Source organism: Danio rerio, chromosome 16, assembly GCF_052040795.2.
Source record: "Danio rerio strain M-AB ecotype USA chromosome 16, GRCz13ab, whole genome shotgun sequence".
Lineage (NCBI taxonomy): Eukaryota > Metazoa > Chordata > Actinopteri > Cypriniformes > Danionidae > Danio > Danio rerio.
Window position 1 is genome coordinate 6783745 of NC_141036.1, and position 19611 is coordinate 6803355.

A 19611-nucleotide genomic window follows, 5' to 3' on the forward strand; every position below is an offset into this window, starting at 1 on the left:
AGTCAAAAGACAAGCGCTGTAGGTGAATTGGATAAACTAAATTGGACGCAGGGTATGTGTGTATGTGTGAATATGAGAGTATATGGGTGTTTCCCAGTACTGAGTTGCGGCCGGAAGTACATACAACATATGCTGGAATAGTTGACGGTTCAGTCCCTGACAAACAAGGGACTAAGCTGAAGGAAAATGAATGAATATGTAGTGCTGTTGTACCATCTCTCCAATTCTTTTCAGACTTTCAGTCAAACAATGGCCTGGTTCAGTGCTGATATCTTGCGAGAAAACATTTAAAGAGCATGTCCATGGTAAAACATGGTAAAAAAACAGAAACGAAGAAAAAAAAGACTGTACTTCAGGTAATAGCGGGGGAACAATATAATGATAATACTTATTTTCTCATGAACTGTGTGTGACTGTCTCCTGCTTCAACCCACACGAGTATATTCAACCGCTAACCAGCCATACAGATGTACGGGAGACCCTCACGAGTGTGTCAGAGTGGATTATAAAAATAATCAAATTTGTCTACACATTCCAATTTGCTCACAGACTGCTCCATTTCAGCAGTGTTGCATTATTCGTTCCGCACAAGCCAATTCGCATCACAGCCCATTCAGTGTTTGTCAACCCCCAACCCCCTGCCCCCCACCAAAATAGACATTAGAAAGGGGGTTTTCTCCTCTTCTTGCGCTCATACAATGCATGCGAGGGCCCCCTGTACCAAAGCAGTAAGCCACCACATTAAACACACTTAAACACCACCATGAGTGGGAAGCCCTTAGAGGCATGTTAGAGTATTATAAAGACAATCGTGAGAAACTCTCCCAGGAAATCCCCATCTCTGGTGTCTTTTGTGTATTTACAAGACAATCTTTTTGGAATCCCTGTGAGGTATGTTCATGTATAGCGCATAATGATATGGAGAGCACAAAGCTTTTATCAGAGGGTTGTGGAAATTAACTTGGCCTCCAAGTGGAAAATAATGGAGGCAGCCATGATTCAGACTGTTCTTGAAGTTCAGTCAAAAGCAGGGTGAATCGGACTTCAGCTACAACGCTCCCCACTGTAATGTAATGTGTATTTATATAGCGCATTTATTGTGTATGGCCATACACCCAAAGCGGTTCACAATCCTGACGGGAGTCTCTTCACACCACCACCAGTGTGCAGCACCCACTTGGATGATGCGGCGGCAGCCACAGGACATTGGAGCCAGTGCGCTCACCACACACCAGCTATTTGTGGAGTGAAGAGACAGTAATAGAGCCAATTCGGTAGATGGTGATGATTAGAAGGCCATGATGTGTAAGGGCCAATTGAGGGACTGTGGCCAGGACACCAGGGTTACTCCCCTACTGCTTACAAGAAGTGCCATGGGATTTTTAATGACCACAGATTGTCAGGACCTCGGTTTAACATCTCATCCGAAAGACGGCGCCCACTGACAGTATAGTGTCCCCTTCACTTTTACTGGGGCATTAGGACTCACAAAGACCACAGGATAAGCGCCCCCTGCTGGCCTCTCTAACACCACTCCAACTGCAACCTAGTTTTCCCATGTGGTTTTCCATCCAGGTACTGATCAGGCTCAGCCCTGCTTAGCTTCAGTGAGTAACCGGTCTTGGCCTGCAGGGTGATATGGCTGTGGCTTGAATAAGCTCCCAGGAATTATCAGTCTTGTTGCAATAAGGCACATTCAAATCAAGACTTAAAACACATCTGTTTAGCTGTGCCTTTACTGAATGAGCACTGTGCTACGTCTGACAGATCACACTATTATGTCTTTATTTTCTTTTTTATTCCTTCACCTATTTTACCCCTTTTTCGAGATTTAAGGTAAGACTTTTGTGTCTCCAGAATGTGTCCGTAAAGTTTAGCTCAAAACAACCAGATTACAATCAGATGAATTATTATACCTTTGTGTATATTAGAAATTTGAGCTGTTATGACATTGTAGCTGTTTTTGTGGCCTGTGCCTTTAATGCAAATGAGCTGGTTCTCCTCACCTTTCCCACGTGCCTGTCAGATCCATAGCGATTGCTCGCTATTGCTCATTCTGCAGCACAGTGACAGACAAGAATAATGCAGATCTCCCTTGCTACAGTAAGAACTTTCCCAACAGGTATTTGATATATTTGTTGTGGAGTTAATTCAAGCCTTATTGCAATGATGAGTCACATACAATATCGTTATAAAGGTCACACGGACGCACATGCACATACACACAAGTTTAGATTTGCACTGTTTTTGCACGGCAAATGTGACAGGCAGGGGCAATTTTAAGATTTTTATTTTAGGGGGCTCAGCTCCTTATAAGGGTAGAAAAAAAAAATATATATATATATATATATATATATATGTATGTGTGTGTGTGTGTGTGTGTGTGTGTGTGTTTGTGTGTATTTTTATCTATAAAGCCTAATATTACACACACCTCGTTCTCTCGCTGTCCACAGCTGTGATTTAATAATAAAATGATAAACAAAAGAAGGGGAGCAGCCGAATTCTGCCGCTGTTTTCTTATCAAATTTTATGCGGACTGAGACAATAGTTTAGTGTACAGTTTATGAGTTAATCACAAAAGTAGAAATATAGCCCCCCTAAAATAAGCCTAACAACGCCCATGGTGATAAGACACGCGTTTATATACAATGCTGTATGTGTAACGGAGGCTAGCTAGTAGGTGCTGTGCAGGTAAACTTCACTCCTCTGACCTCTAAAGGTGCTCTAGCGACAAACGCTAGAGGCCATGTGCTTTAGCCTCCTTGGTAGAGCAACCGACTCCCATGCGGAAGGTTGCCAGTTCAATACCAGCGGGTTGGGTGGCGTAGGGTTACATATGGACATACGTTATGTTAATGTACAAAATAAACCTGAACCGAAAGTGAAGCGTCGTCTTCTATAAATGTACGGACATGCGGCTGTGGTGAAGAATTCCGAAGTGGTCTTACTGACTTTATTGCAAACATAATAAAGGTAATAAATATTCTCAGTCTCACTTAGATTGGCCAATCTGGCAACCTGCATTTGCATTTGTTTTGATTCGGGGATGTTCAACCACCTTGTTTGACCACTGGGAGTCAAATTTACGCACCTTTAATGCCTTATTAGACACCTTAAAAATACTGTATTGTTGCCTGACTTTATTATTATTTTTTAATTAAATGCTAGTTTGTCATTATATTCTTATGATGTTTACTAATTCATTAACTTAAGTGAAGTTTATTTATAAACTAATTTCGAGACTATCATGTGCTTATGATTGCTTGCAGCCGGTCCCGCATTATTCAATTTATTATTCACCAATCAGACGATTCCTAAGCCACTACAAATACCCTAATTTCTATATAACAGCCACATTTGTTTTAAAGAATCCCCCCTTTCACTCCTCCTCCTTTTCTAGACGGGTGGCACGGTGGCCCAGTGGTTAGCACTGTTGCCTTACAGCAAGATCGTCACTGGTTCTAGCCCTTACCAAGCCAGCCGACGTTTCTGTGCGGAGTTTACACATTCTCCCTGTGCTGAAGTGTGTTTCCCCTGGGTTCCCCGGTTTCCTCCCACCATCCAAAAACATGCAACTTAAGTTAACTGACTAATCCTAATCAGCAACATAGACAAGTAGCTATCTCTTAGAGCAATCACTATCTGTTCGTTAGCTACTACAGCAGGGGAGTTCTCGAGATCTACCTGAGCTCAAACTCCCCTCTAGCTTTGCAAACGGGAGGGAGCCCCTGGCTCGAGGATCTTATGAACCAAACAAGCTTTATAATCAGTTATCAGCTAAGTGTGAACTCTTGAAACAATCATCAGCACTCAACTCAAGTCTAAATCTTGTATGTGAGTCTATTGTCTTGATATTATCATATTATCTTGTCTTTTCTATTTTTCTCAAGAAGATGGTATAGACAGATTTTAAAGCAGATGCACTTTAAAGCAGGTACTATTACTATCATAGTGCTCCACAGTACTGAAAAAAAACATCATGTCCTAGATTATAATACATCATATAGTTTATTATAAAGTAGCAGCACACTATTTCCTCGGACTGATGGACACTGGGTCTAAAAAATAAATATGGGAGCCTTTGTTTATTAGATAACATCAGTCTGTCAATAGTGGATTGTATGTTTGCTTCCTCATTTCTTCTTGTGAGGGAATAGTGGGGGAGAACACAAGACAGGTTTAATATGTGAAACATGAAAGACAGGGTAGACATGATGGAAAAAATCGTCCGTCCAAAGCTGCATCGTCTCCAGATTGATGACCTTGAAGATGGGATGTGGAGTCCACAGCTAGCACCACAAATTGGTCTGTTGATGTTCTGGTGTACTCCATGGATTGGACCACTCCAAAACTAAATGGGATCAGCACCGTCGGAAGAAAACAGAAGAGGTTAATAATTAACACATGAATGAGGAAAGCTTAGTTGTGGTATTCCAATTACTGACATCATGACTGTCCCATTTATTCATTCATTCATTTTCCTTCAGCTTAGTCCCTTATGTATCAGGGGTCGCCACAGTGGAATGAAACGTCAACTATTCTCTTATGTTTTTCACACTGGGCGGCATGGTGACTCAGTGGTTAGCACTGTCGCCTCATAGCAAGAAGGTTGCTGGTTCGATTCTGAGCTGGGCCAGTTGGCATTTCTCTGTGAAGTTTGCATGTTTCCCCGTGTTGGTGTGGGTTTCCTCAATATCCACAATAAACCAGTGTTGGGGAAGAAAATAGCATTGACAATCATTCATTCATTCATTTTCTTGTTGGCTTAGTCCCTTTATTATTAGGAGAAGCACTTTATCAGCATCTAGACCAGCAGCCTGTAAGTACATTTAAGATTTGTTTCAGTTGTTGTGTATGGTTTGAGGACTTGTTTCCAGCTGTTTGTGTAAAGTTGTAGGACATTTAAACTTGCTTTCAGTTGTGTATAATACTAGAAGTTGTTTAGCCACTGTTTCCTTGGTTACTATAAGAGCTTGTGTAGCGAACGCAAACGCGGTTTCGCGTCGTCCGCCTCAGTTTCGGCCCTTGTTTTGACTCGGGAGGCGTGTCCAAACGCCAGGTAACCACTATATAGCGAGCACGCTAGCATTAGTCGGCAGGAGAAGCACTTTATCAGCATCTAGACCAGCAGCCTGTAAGTACATTTAAGATTTGTTTCAGTTGTTGTGTATGGTTTGAGGACTTGTTTCCAGCTGTTTGTGTAAAGTTGTAGGACATTTAAACTTGCTTTCAGTTGTGTATAATACTAGAAGTTGTTTAGCCACTGTTTCCTTGGTTACTATAAGAGCTTGTGTAGCGAACGCAAACGCGGTTTCGCGTCGTCCGCCTCAGTTTCGGCCCTTGTTTTGACTCGGGAGGCGTGTCCAAACGCCAGGTAACCACTATATAGCGAGCACGCTAGCATTAGTCGGCAGGAGAAGCACTTTATCAGCATCTAGACCAGCAGCCTGTAAGTACATTTAAGATTTGTTTCAGTTGTTGTGTATGGTTTGAGGACTTGTTTCCAGCTGTTTGTGTAAAGTTGTAGGACATTTAAACTTGCTTTCAGTTGTGTATAATACTAGAAGTTGTTTAGCCACTGTTTCCTTGGTTACTATAAGAGCTTGTGTAGCGAACGCAAACGCGGTTTCGCGTCGTCCGCCTCAGTTTCGGCCCTTGTTTTGACTCTCGAGGCGTGTCCAGCTGAATTCAATCAGCTAGTGCTTTGGGGTTATATAAACAACTAGTTCACCGTGGCAGCGGTCGCGGCAGCCTCGTGTGAAGACCGCCTCGTGTGAAGACCGACGAGGGTAAAGACCATCGACTCTACCTGCGCGACTCCACCGAGCAAAGACACCGACAAAGCACTTGAGTACTTTACTGTATTGTTTTACTTTACACTTATTTTTTGTTGTCAGTGCACTTTTATTATGTGTTTTCTAATTCCTGTTGTTACTAACACTCGCAAAACACGGGAGGTGCGCTGCAGGCGTAATCCTCACAACCTTCGTTCAATACATGTATCTACTATTTCACAACTCTCTCTCTCCGTGGGCCTCTGGAATTGTCAATCAGCTGTTAACAAGGCTGATTTTATTACCTCCATAGCTACATATTCTGACTATAATCTCATGGCTCTAACTGAGACCTGGTTGAGGCCGGAGGACACTGCTACACATGCTACTCTTTCTGCTAATTTCTCTTTTTCCCACACTCCTCGTCAGACAGGGAGAGGGGGTGGGACTGGACTACTAATTTCCAAAGAATGGAAATTTACTCTGATACCGTCCCTGCCAACAATCAGCTCCTTTGAATTCCATGCAGTCACCATTATCCACCCCTTCTACATAAATGTGGTTGTCATCTACCGCCCACCAGGTAAATTAGATCACTTCCTAGATGAACTGGATGTTCTTCTCTCATCTTTTTCTAATTTTGCCACTCCCTTATTGGTGCTAGGTGACTTCAACATTTACGTTGACAAACCGCAAGCTGCAGACTTTCAGACTTTGCTTGCCTCTTTTGACCTAAAAAGAGCACCTACTTCTGCTACCCACAAATCAGGTAATCAGCTAGACCTTATTTACACACGACACTGCTTCACTGATCAAACAATAGTAACTCCACTACAAATATCTGATCATTTCCTTCTGTCTCTCAACATCCACATTACTCCTGAGCCGCCACACACTCCTACACTGGTTACCTTTCGCAGAAACCTACGATCTCTCTCACCCAATAGACTATCCACCATTGTTTCAGACTCTCTTCCTCCATCTCGCAAACTCACTGCACTTGATTCGAACAGTGCCACTAATACACTCTGCTCCACACTAGCATCATGTCTAGACCGATTATGTCCTCTTGCATCCAGGCCAGCCCGTGCCAGTCCTCCTGCACCCTGGCTCTCGGATGCTCTCCGTGAACATCGCTCAAAACTTCGGGCTGCGGAGAGAATTTGGCGGAAAACTAAAAATCCTGCACATCTCTTAACATACCAAACTCTTCTGTCCTCTTTCTCAGCTGAGGTTACTTCTGCAAAGCAGACGTATTACCGTCTGAAAATCAACAATGCCACTAATCCTCGCCTACTTTTTAAAACATTTTCCTCCCTCCTCTATCCTCCTCCTCCACCCACATCCTCCACACTTACTACTGATGACTTTGCTACATTCTTCTGCACCAAAACTGCAAAAATCAGTGCTCAATTTGCTGCACCTACAACAAACACGCAAGATACAACACCAACACCACACACACTCACCTCTTTTTCTCAGCTCTCTGAGTCTGAGGTGTCCAAACTTGTGCTATCTAGCCATGCTACCACCTGTCCACTCGATCCCATTCCCTCTCATCTCTTGCAAGCCATCTCTCCTGCAGTCATACCAACACTGACTCACATAATTAACACATCTCTTGACTCTGGTTTATTCCCCACTACATTTAAGCAGGCTAGGGTAACCCCACTGCTAAAGAAACCCAACCTGGACCATACGCTACTTGAAAACTACAGACCAGTATCCCTGCTTCCATTCATGGCCAAGATTCTGGAGAAAGTAGTGTTCAATCAAGTCCTGGACTTTCTTACTCAAAACAATCTCATGGACAACAAGCAATCCGGCTTTAAGAAAGGCCACTCAACTGAGACTGCCCTCCTCTCGGTCGTGGAGGATCTCAGACTGGCTAAAGCAGACTCTAAATCATCAGTCCTCATTTTGCTGGACTTGTCAGCTGCTTTTGACACTGTCAACCACCAGATCCTGCTATCTACGCTTGAGTCACTGGGCGTTGCGGGCACTGTTATACAATGGTTCAGATCTTACCTCTCTGACAGGTCATTCAGGGTGTCTTGGAGGGGAGAGGTGTCCAACCTACAGCATCTAAACACTGGGGTACCTCAAGGCTCTGTTCTTGGGCCACTTCTCTTCTCCATCTACACATCATCTCTAGGACCAGTCATCCAGAGACATGGATTCTCCTACCACTGCTATGCTGATGATACCCAGCTATACCTCTCTTTTCATCCTGATGATCCCTCGGTTCCAGCTCGTATCTCAGCCTGCCTGTTGGATATTTCACACTGGATGAAAGATCATCATCTTCAGCTGAACCTCGCAAAAACGGAAATGCTTGTAGTTTCTGCCAACCCGACTCTACACCATAACTTTTCAATCCAGATGGATGGGGCAACCATTACTGCATCCAAAATGGTGAAAAGCCTTGGAGTAACGATTGATGACCAACTAAACTTCTCTGACCACATTTCTAGAACTGCTCGATCGTGCAGATTTGCACTCTATAACATCAGAAAGATCCGACCCTTCTTATCTGAACATGCAGCTCAACTCCTTGTTCAAGCTCTTGTTCTCTCCAAACTGGATTACTGCAACTCTCTACTAGCTGGGCTTCCAGCTAACTCTATCAAGCCTCTTCAACTGCTCCAGAATGCAGCAGCACGAGTTGTCTTCAATGAACCTAAACGAGCACATGTCACTCCGCTGCTAGTCCGTTTGCACTGGCTGCCAGTTGCTGCTCGCATCAAATTCAAAACTCTGATGTTTGCCTACAAAGTGACTTCTGGCCTAGCACCTTCTTATCTGCACTCACTTCTGCAGATCTACAGTTCAAGAAACGACTAAAAACTCAACTATTTAGTCTCCACTTCACTTCCTAATCTGCAATTGCCTATTTGAATATCACACTAACTGTACAAAAAAAAAAAAAAAAAAAAAAAAAATTACTAACACTTCCCTTCTTAGACTTTACAGACCTGAAACTTGCCTTTAGTACTTATTCATTGTTGCTCTTAGTGGTGTAAATTGCTTCCTTGTCCTCATTTGTAAGTCGCTTTGGATAAAAGCGTCTGCTAAATGACTAAATGTAAATGTAAATGTAAATGTAATCTGCGGTCGCCACAGCAGAATGAACCGCCAACTTATCCAGCAAGTTTTTTACACAGCGGATGCCCTTCCAGCTGCAACCCATCTCTGGGAAACATCCACACATACACACTCATTTTCTTGTCAGCTTAGTCCCTTTATTAATCCGGGGTTGCCACAGCAGAATGAACCGCCAACTTATCCAGCAAGTTTTTACACAGCGGATGCCCTTCCAGCCACAACCCATCTCTGGGAGACGTCCACACACACATTCACACACACTCATACACTACGGACAATTTAGCCTACCCAATTCACCTGTACCACATGTCTTTGGACTGTGGGGGAAACCGGAGCACCCAGAGGAAACCCACGCGAACGCAGGGAAAACATGCAAACTCCACACAGAAACGCCAACTGAGCTGAGGCTCGAACCAGCGACCTTCTTGCTGTGAGGCGACAGCACTACCTACTGCGCCACTGCCTCGCCTCCCATGGACAATCAACTATTCCATATTGCTGTGTAACAATAACAGCAAGAACATTTTCAGGATTTACTATCACTTTTTTGTTTCAATAAAAGTCTTGGTACTTTTACTTTGGCTGGAATAAAAAAAGTTAAAAAAATAAATATTTTTGAAGATATTTTAAATTTGCTACAGAACAAACCACTGCTGTTCAATGACTTGCCTAAGTAATCTAACTTGCCTAGTTAACATGAAGAATGTATATAGCATTTAAATCATACTTTAAGCTGAAATTAAAATTAGACCTGAATTAAAAATGAGATAATACAAATGTGACACTTCCTTGTAAAAAAAAACAAATCTAACAAAGACGGAATTTTAATTGTACAACTACTACTTCTAATAATAATAATAATAATAATAATAATAATAATAATAATAATAATAATAATAATAATAGTAATAACAGTAATTTCACTTGCCTGGATATCTAATTTTGTTAGTGCTTACAATTTCTAAATTTATGTATAACCTATTAGTTAACAATCACAAGTTCTAAACATTAAATATCTACCCATTTTCCAAATCACCTGTCATAACCACTAAACATAAAACAAACGGTAAAAGGGTAAAATCAATTTTAATTTATTATTAATATAGCTCCAAAGTGAAATGTATATTTGTGCAGGCTTGTTTTGTGAAGGGTTGGAGATGTGTGGTGCTCAGACAAAAGCACACATCCATCAGCAGGGACACGGCTGCCTTAACCAGGTGTCATTGTGAATTTGTGGACTGTATGAAATGGTAACTGGCTCAAAGACATTTAAGATTGCAGTATTTGAGCTCATATTAAACTGCCATGGCTGATTTCTGCAGTGCTGTCATGAAAGTGATGAGGTAGTCAGCTCTTTCACCTCAGAGCTGATGGTTCCTGTTCAATAAAGAACACAGAAACCGGACCAGCTGGGAGTGTAACAACACAGTTTTGCCGTCAAAGACAGCAAGGACAGTACTGAACAAATGACTAAAACATAGTTCTGTTGACAGATTTCATTTGTTAGTTGTTCTGCTGTGTCTTTTTTACAGTCTGAATTATAACAATATCAATAACTGTGTTTTAAAATTTATTTTATGTTTAGATAAAACATTTTACATGAAACCTTTTTAAAGTTAAAACATAATTTCACAAACATTTATTATATAATCCTGTCTGTTAATTAAACAAAATAGTTAAAATAATTAAACTTGAAGGGCGAGGCAGTAGCGCAGTGGGTAGCACGTTCGCCTCACAGCAAGAAGGTCGCTGGTTCGAACCTTGGCTCAGTTGGCGTTTCTGTATGGAGTTTGTATGTTCTCCCTGCCTTCGTGTGGTTTCCCGGTTTCCCCCACAGTCCAAAGACATGTGGTACAGGTGAAGTGGTATAGGCTAAATTGTTGTAAAACATATGAGTGTGAATGAGTATGGATGTTTCCCAGAGATGTGTTGCAGCTGGAAGGGCATAAGCTGCGTTAAACATGTGCTGGATAAGTTGGCAGTTCATTCCGCTGTGGCGACCCCAGATTAATAAAGGGACTAAGCTGACAAGAAAATAAATGAATGAATAAACAATATTGTCTCTAATAATAACCTTATACAAATGCAAATTGTCATGAATAAACTGAAATTTTATCTCCCCCCCCATTAAAATGTAATTTTTAAATTAAAATGAAAAATTGTTAAAACATTTTAATTAAATTTTTTTTCATATGTAAAGATATTTGTGTACATCATGAGTGTATTAAGCAGTGTATAAGCGTTTGACACTGGTGCATAACTAACGCTCTCTACGCTGGACTTTAAACCTGCTTTTATATGGTCAATGGCGACGTCTATTTCAATTCTTTAAAATTGGCCAATGATGTGCCTTAACACACCTCTATTTTAGACCAGCATGTCCATGAGTCCAGAAAGTGGCCCCAATGTATTTACTATTTAAACAACGTGGCGCAATACGTGAAAATTAGGGTTGCGCTAGTCAGAAAATAGCAACAAATCCCGCCAAACATGTCTTGCGACTTATTGTGCTGGGCGTATGATAGGGCCATTCTCTACATTGAAAGGTTGCTTTGATCAATGTATTTTAATAGCCAATGCACTGGGATCATATTAGGTCACTTAACTCTTAAATGATCATATATTAAATATTGGGCTGGTAAAATTGAGGTCATTAGCAAGCACTTACAGTTATGGAGCTTTAATTAATTTGAACCTGATCCAAAGTCCAATACTTGCACATGTGAAAACATAAAAGCCCTCTTTCACAAACCACAGCCACTCACTCAACTGGATCCATTTACAGGCTGATTGACAAGCATAGAGTCGTGGCTGCACTCCAAAGAGGAAACACTGAAAATAGATTCTTACACCACCAGTCCTTTTAGGTAATGGCATGATGTATCTTTAACAGTCATAATGAAATGATACACAGGCTCAGGCAAAAAGTTTTAACATTACTATTATTATTATTGCTGTAATTAGTTATGATTCCATTGAGTCTATAGCATTGAGTGTAAATAAACAGTAGAATAGGCAAGATACTTTCCTTCAGTTTGTATACTAATTATGGAATCATTCACAACAACATCAGTCAATAATAACACACACAGCATATTTAATTAATATCTCCCTTTCCCATATGGCTTCATGAGATAATAAATAATAAAATAGTACATCAGGTCAACGAATTCAATTGAACCTCAATCAAATCATATTGCATAATCCATTCACACTGGACGCTAATCAAATCTGTGAAGCACTCTCTAGCCTATCCGAGTTCCTCCAGTAAAGCACAACTGAGCGTACAGAGGGCAGAGAGAATGGTGTAGGTGAGAGAGGCAAATGAATTAGTGAAATATAATGATTTTTGGGGACTCAAGTTCCCATAATGACACAGGCTAGATTAATTATACAATAACGAGTCATAATTATCCATGCACTCACCATGATCTGGTTCTCAGCTCATAAATCAATGTACATATATGTCATCACGGTGCATTCAGGCACGTATTAACTGTTCACCTCTTTCTGGAAATGAGACAAAGTAGTAGTTTATTTTTTTTCCCCCCCCGGTCTGGTCCGATCCCAGACTAATGAAATATTAATGTGCAGCCAGCATGTAATGGATCTTTTAATACCATATTTTTAAGTTAAATATATACCGTAGATTATATGATAATCTGGTGTAATTCTGCCCTACATTGTCCAAAAAGATCTGTTATAAGCTTCTTTATATTCATACAGTATAACCTCTTGGTCTGAATCCTGGTCTTTAAGAGGTTTAAGATTAACATGCAGCTGATGCTATGATCCATGTAACAACAAATGTTTTAATAATTATCTTTTAACTGTCATCAGGGGTGTATAGGGGAGTCTAAGGGCACAAACCTTGACTTTTATATCGCTGAACAGATTCAGCCAGGCAGGTTTTTATTGGGATGTTGATTGGAAGCTAAATGTGGTGACGATTACCAAGTATTTTAAGGAAACATTTAAGTGGAACAAACATTATAACAACAGCAACATTTGATATTTATATTGCATTATCATAATGTTATCATAAATCACTAGATATTAGAGTGCAATTTTGAGCTGTCATTTAATGTGTAAATTGTGACAGTGTCCATTCTGAAATTCTCAATAAATAAATAAATAAACATTCTGGAGTATTCACACTAGGCTATCTGAACCGTGCCCAGGTACGTTTTAGTGATGTGACGTTGTGCGCAGAGGCTTCGAAGCATGTATCAAAAAAACGATACATCTCGCAGTGAAGCGGTGTACTGGAGCTTGATTCGTTTTGCTATCATCACGTGATCAGTGACGTCCGAAGCTTCGTTTTTGCCTATACCCACATGACTGCTTCGAATTTTGATTCAAAGGTTTAAACACCCTTATGGGTTAGTAAAGTGTATAGCGAGAGATTAGGCGTCGATTACATACATTTCTACTGTTTCAAAGCACTGCACCGGTCCTGCGCACCAGTAATTAAACTAAAATATAATAGTTATTTATAGTAAAAACTTTTTGAACCATAATAGAGTGTATTAGCATATTTTTTACAACTATCTTTTAAATAAAAACCACATATCAAAGTAAGTTATAGTGTTTAACCGAGACCAGCTGGCGTGTGTAGCTGGTTCAGAACGGTTCTAGTTGAATTATGATAACAGTAAATTCTTTTGAATACCTTAGATTTTACTACAGTCATTGGTGGTGTACTGTAACATACCTTATGTGTAAAAGCTACAGTAATTGAGTAATTTGTTTATATTACTGTTGTTGTATTACTACATGAATGAGTTGGTCAGTTGTGAACATTTGACATTATTGCAACACAGTGCTTTCCCACACTTTAACCAGAAGAGGTCCTCATCGAGCTCTGATTTAGAAAGCTTCGAGTAACGAACTTTTTTCCGATACAATTGAGTCGAGCGCTTCACTGGTTCAGAAAGCTTAATTTCACCATCACTAGTATGTTTGACCCGCTTTTCCCAGTTCGTTTTACAAGTGTGAGTTCTCTGAATTGGGCAAAACATGAGTGCAAAACCTGTGCACGAAACTGAATACCCAACCTCACTTTTAAGGGACGATTTCATAGGTCTAGGCGATTATTTGAAAAGTAATCGAAATCGACATTCAGAAACTATTATCGATCAAATTTTTCGAGAACGTTTTTTTCAATTAATTTCCCTACCGCATGTGGAGTCACGTGACCATGCTCCATTACAGGTCGCTTTGCAGCCACATCTGATCTCTGGTCAAGTAGGATGATGGACCCGTTCTTGAGATTTACTTTGCAGTACATTGACGATGATTGTAAGCTGCGCCAAAGATGTCTTGAAAGGTCATATTCGCCATTATATTAAAATGATCATTTACCATAAAATATTTATTTACAAAAGATGCAAGAAATGCACTGTTTAAAGTATTATTTACAGGATATACAAGGGTTATTTTATTTAGAAGAGATGCTGCTTATTTCCTACTTTTAATATTAAAAACACTGAAAATAATTTACTTTGTTTCCAACAGTGTAAGCTATTAATTATTTTTTTTATAAGAAAAATGGTTGTTTTTAGGCAATGTGTGTTTTAATTTCAGCTGTTCAACATTGATGCTCAATAACTAATCATAGATGATAGATAGTGTGTGTTTCCTCTATTATTTTAACATTTCTCACTTGTAATTCAATTCAATTCACCTTTATTTCTATGGCGCTTTTACAATGTAGATTGTGTCAAAGCAGCTTCACATAGAATATTATAGTAAATTGAAACAGTGTCAGTTCAGTTGTCAGAGTTTAGTTTCAGTTTAGCTCAGTTCAGAGTGGTTTAATATTCAATACTGTCCAATACTGTTCAATACAGTCCAAACACTGAAGAGCAAATCTATCGATGCACAATAATATGTCAGCATATTTACTTTACAAAAATCTAAATAAAACTGGGGAAAAAAAATAAATAAATAAAATAATTGTTTATAAATCGTAATCGAGTTAAAATGTTCAATTAATTGAGATTTTGATTTTAGGCCAAATGGCCCAGCCTTACTATTTTTATATCGATTTATTAATCATTCTTACTTTTCAATGAATGTGTGCTGTCATAGTTTATCAAATATGCAAATCCCTCGCTGCACATCAGCTGCCATCTTCAGCAAACCTCCTAAGCATAATTTTTTAGGAAATGCCTCATGCTCGTTTTTTATTATTATTTTTTTTTTAGACGTGCCGCGACAAAACCTTCTCCACCAATCAGATTAGTACTTTTGTTCACCTGCCTGGAGCTGCTGAAGTTACAATAAACATCACTTGGAGGCGCTCAAGAGCAAAACTGTCAATTTGAGCGCACATTGAAGAAGATGCCCAAAGGCGACTGGTGAACAATAATCTTCTTAATCGCTGGAGCTGGAGCTGGAGCTGCTGAAATCGCTTGGGTTTGAATCCGGAAAAAACGTCTCGAAAAACGCTGACGATAAACGCAAACGAAAAGTGTCCCAGTGTGTACGAGCCTTTAGTTTCAAGTTCTGAGGTTGCCACAGCGGAATTATTCCAGCATACGTTTTACGCGGCGGATGCCCTTCTAGCCGTAACCTGGTATTGGGAAACACCCATAAACACATTCATACACTTCAGACAATTTAGTTTTTTCCATTTTCTTATACCACATGTCTTTGGACTGTGGGGGAAACCGGAGCACCTGAAGGGAACCCACACTAACACAAGGTGAACATGCAATCTGCACACAAAAATGCCAACTAGCCCAGCCAGGACTCAAACTAGTGACCTTCTTGCAGTGAGGTGACTGTGCTAACCACTGAGCCACCATGCCGCCCCTAAATAAATGATGTAAATAATCATGGGGTTAATTTAATTGGTAATTTTTAGGCATCATATATATATATATATATATTATTTTTTTTTTATCTTATATTATATAACACACTCACACATGCATCTTATACATATCTTGTCATTTTGAGTATCCTTTTATGAGGGGAAAAGGTGGCTCAAAAAAGTGTAGTGGTGCATTGCCTCCCCTCGATTAATCCCATGTCTCTAAATGCTAATTTACTAGTAATTTTCTAGCAAAGGCAGTATGTGTGAAAGCCACTTATGAAACAGTGGCTTCTTAAAGAGCAGGAGGAAAATAGTGTGCCTTCATTTCCTGACCTAAACGTAAGCAATAGATTAATGGAGGACGTCTTTATCTGACAGGAGGGGGAAAAATTGCTTATTGATCCATATCAAAATTTTCATGCTAATCATGAAGAGCTGTTCTGGTGTCTGGTATCAGAGTTAATAATCTGATTTCTAAGCTGTCTGAGATAATTCCAGTCAGTGTGAGGGCCTAATCAGAGCTCTGTTTCCCCATCTAAATGTGGTAGCTGGGCATGCCTGACTTCTGTCCCCAGAGCCCTGGCCTCCGTTATTGCGTGGACAGTGATTGAGGATATGATGTAGACATGTCGACAAATTAAATTTTTAACATTTCAGAGGACATTTGCAGCAGATGTCTAGGCAAAAGAAGGAAAAGGGGAGAGAGAGAGAGAAAGACGGGGATAAAGATTGAGCGTGGTAGCGTTGATGTGTGGTTTTCTCGACAATAGTGTGGCTATACAATTTCATTTGAATGAATCATTAATTTTACTTGTAACATTGTAAACAACTAATATGAATGAATGAATTTTAACTTTGAGTTTTCTGGTCCTTGACGATTCATATTCTGCAAGTTAGTGGTTACTATCACTATCGGAAAAAAATAAAATAACATTAGGGAATGCAAAAAATTGGTAGCCATAGCTTCTTTCTTATGATGTGAAACTTTTAGATTATTATTATTAACTGTTGTGTATTGTAACGTCGGGGGATGACACAGACAACTGAGGTTTGGATCCAATATGCAGGTTTAATCGTGGTCAGGCAAGCAATGATCAATACAGGTGCAAACGGGTATGTACAGGCAGTCCAGAATCAACACAGTCTCATGGCAATTCGTAACTTTTTCATTTAGTGGCTAATTCGTATAAATTTGTACGATCTAATTCGTACAATTTAGTACGATTTGCTTATCCCCCAATGACGGTTGGGGTTAGGGGTGGGGTTAGATGCCACGCCTCCTTTTTAAAATCGTACCATTTCGTACGACTGAACTTGTACGAATTCGTACGAATTAGCCACTAAATTGGCAAAACGTAAAATACTTACTTTTTCTCGTGAGATCAGGCTGCCAGAATCGAAGTCAGTAAACAGGCTATAGGTCGTAAGGCAGGCGGCTAAACAGGAGGACAAGGATAAACAAGACTGGGTCGAAACACGGAAAACAAGACATATGCGTTGTAATGTCATCTACTGACTAAATGATAAAACACGTTGTAATGTCATCTACTGATCAACAAGACTCGGCCAACGGAAAGGGTGAAAGTGTGGCTTATGTAATGAATGCAATCAGTCTCTCATAGTCCTCAGGTGTTGCGAGTGTAATCAGTCTAGATGAGTGTGCATGGGTGTCTGGGCGAAGTGCATGTATGAATATGTAGTCCAGGAAAAGGCAGAAGTGTAGTCCATGGTTATAGTGTGAGAACCAGCGATCTCTGGAGAACGATCGCTGGTTATCGTAACATGTATGGCTGTGTAGCTACAGTGTATGTGAAAAGTATTCACAGTGCTTCACTTTTCTCAGCCTTTTTCTACAATAAGGATTAAAACCTTTTTTCAAAACAATGCCCTATAATGACAAGGCGAAAGAATATTATACAGTGCTTCCGGAAAGTATGAAGCATGCATGAAGACAAAGGAATTGTCTGTAGACCTCTGAGAGAGGATAGTCTTGAGGCACAAAGCTAGGGAAGGTTACAGAAACACTTCTGCTGCTCTGAAAGTTCTAATGAGCACAGTGGCCTCCATCATCCATAACTGGAAGATGTTTGGAACCACCAGGTAATTAGTGTGTATGGGTGTTTCCCTTTCCTGGGTTGCAGCTGGAAGGGCACTCGCTGTGTTAAACATATGCTGATAAGTTGGTGGTTCTTTCCGCTGTGGTGACCCCTGATGTATAAAGGGACTAAGCCAAAGGAAAATGAATGAATTGATGATCATCCCATGATAAAATCATATGAATTTGATAAAAGTGCATCTGTCGTGTAATTAATGCAATTTTAATTGATTATATTTCATTGCCTGAATACTATATGCAGTATAAAATGTATTATTGATATCAATTCAAACTTTACACTGTTGTTGTGCTTTCCTTAGCATTTTTTTTACTGGTATTAATTAACTATTGCCATTTTATTGTTTATATCAGGGGGCAAACTCGGTCCTGGAGGGCGTCCTGTGTATGCATTGTGTCCTGCATAGTTTTGCTCTAACTCTAATCAAAAACACCTGAACATGCCAATCAGTGTCTTCAAGATTACTTGAAATCTATATAAGCAGGTGTGTTTGATTAGAGTTGGAGCTAAACTGTGCAGGACCAGCCTGATCTCACGAGAAAACGTAAGTATTTTACGTTTTGCCAGTTAAGTGGCTAATTCATACGAATTCGTACGAGTTCAGTCATACGAAATTGTGTGAATTTAAAAAGGAGGCGTGGCACCTAACCCCACCCCTAAACCTAACCGTCATTGGGGGATGAGCAAGTCGTACCTAATTGTACGAATTAGATTGTACGAATTCATACGAATTAGCCACTAAATCAAAAAGTTACGAATTGCCATGAGATTGTGTTGGCAGAACACCGGCCCTCCAGGACCGAGTTTATATTGTTGTCATTAATATCAGAGTATTTTAGCCCCATTTAATAAAAGCTTTAGTATTTTTATATTTCCCAAACGAAGCCCTGAGTGTTTTGTCTAAACAATTCAATTTTCCTTTAATAAAGTATAGATATGTCCTGTAAATGGATGCTTAAAAAGTGTCATAGGATGGTTTTGTTCTGAATGACATCCCGCTGATGCTTCCAGGCAGAAAGAAAATTACCTTACTGAAACGCATTGCTCGTGTGACTACAATGCCAAGTTCAGACATAATGCACATGATGTGTTATAGGCATAAGAAGACTATGAATATAAAGGAATAATTTTGGTCAGAGACAAAATCAGTTTTCTTCATAAGGACTGTGTGTTATGCTTTCAAGTTTTAACTAATTGATTACTTCAATAGTTCAAGTAAGAAAATAAAAATATATACAGTTGAAGTCAGAAATATTAGCCCCCCTGAATTATTAGCCCCTCTGTTTATTTTTACACCAATTTCTGTTTAACGGAGAGAGGATTATTTCAGCACATTTCTAAACATAATAGTTTTAATAACTCATTTCTAACAACTGATTTATTTTATATTTGTCGAGATGACACTAAATAATATTTAATTAGATATTGTTCAAGACGTTTCTATACAGCTTAAAGTGACATTTAAAGACTGAACTTAAGGTTAACTAGGCAGGTTAGGGTAATTAGACAAGTTGTTGTATAATGATGGTTTGTTCAGAAGACTAATAGAAAAAAATAGCTTAAAAGGGCTAATAATTTTGACCTTAAAATTGTATTTTAAAAAATTAATAATTGCTTTTATTCTAGTCGAAATAAAACAAATAAGACTTTCTCTAAAAGAAAAAATATTATCAGACATACTGTGAAAATTTCCTTGCTCTGTTAAACATCATTTGGGAAATATTTAAAAAAGAATACAATTCATAAAGGTGGCCTAATAATTCTGACTTAAATTGTATAATACAAAATCTTA

The 19611-nt window shown here is 39.5% G+C and overlaps 1 long non-coding RNA gene across 1 annotated transcript in view; it reads right to left on the bottom strand.

Annotated features, from left to right (window-relative positions):
- Positions 1-3995: 3995 nt before the first annotated feature.
- LOC141378153 (uncharacterized) overlaps positions 3996-19611 on the bottom strand; it is a 44635-nt gene continuing 29019 nt past the window's right edge. The window contains exon 3 of the long non-coding RNA XR_015510889.1: positions 3996-4354. This is a non-coding gene — a long non-coding RNA (uncharacterized LOC141378153). The remainder of the gene's footprint in view (positions 4355-19611) is intronic.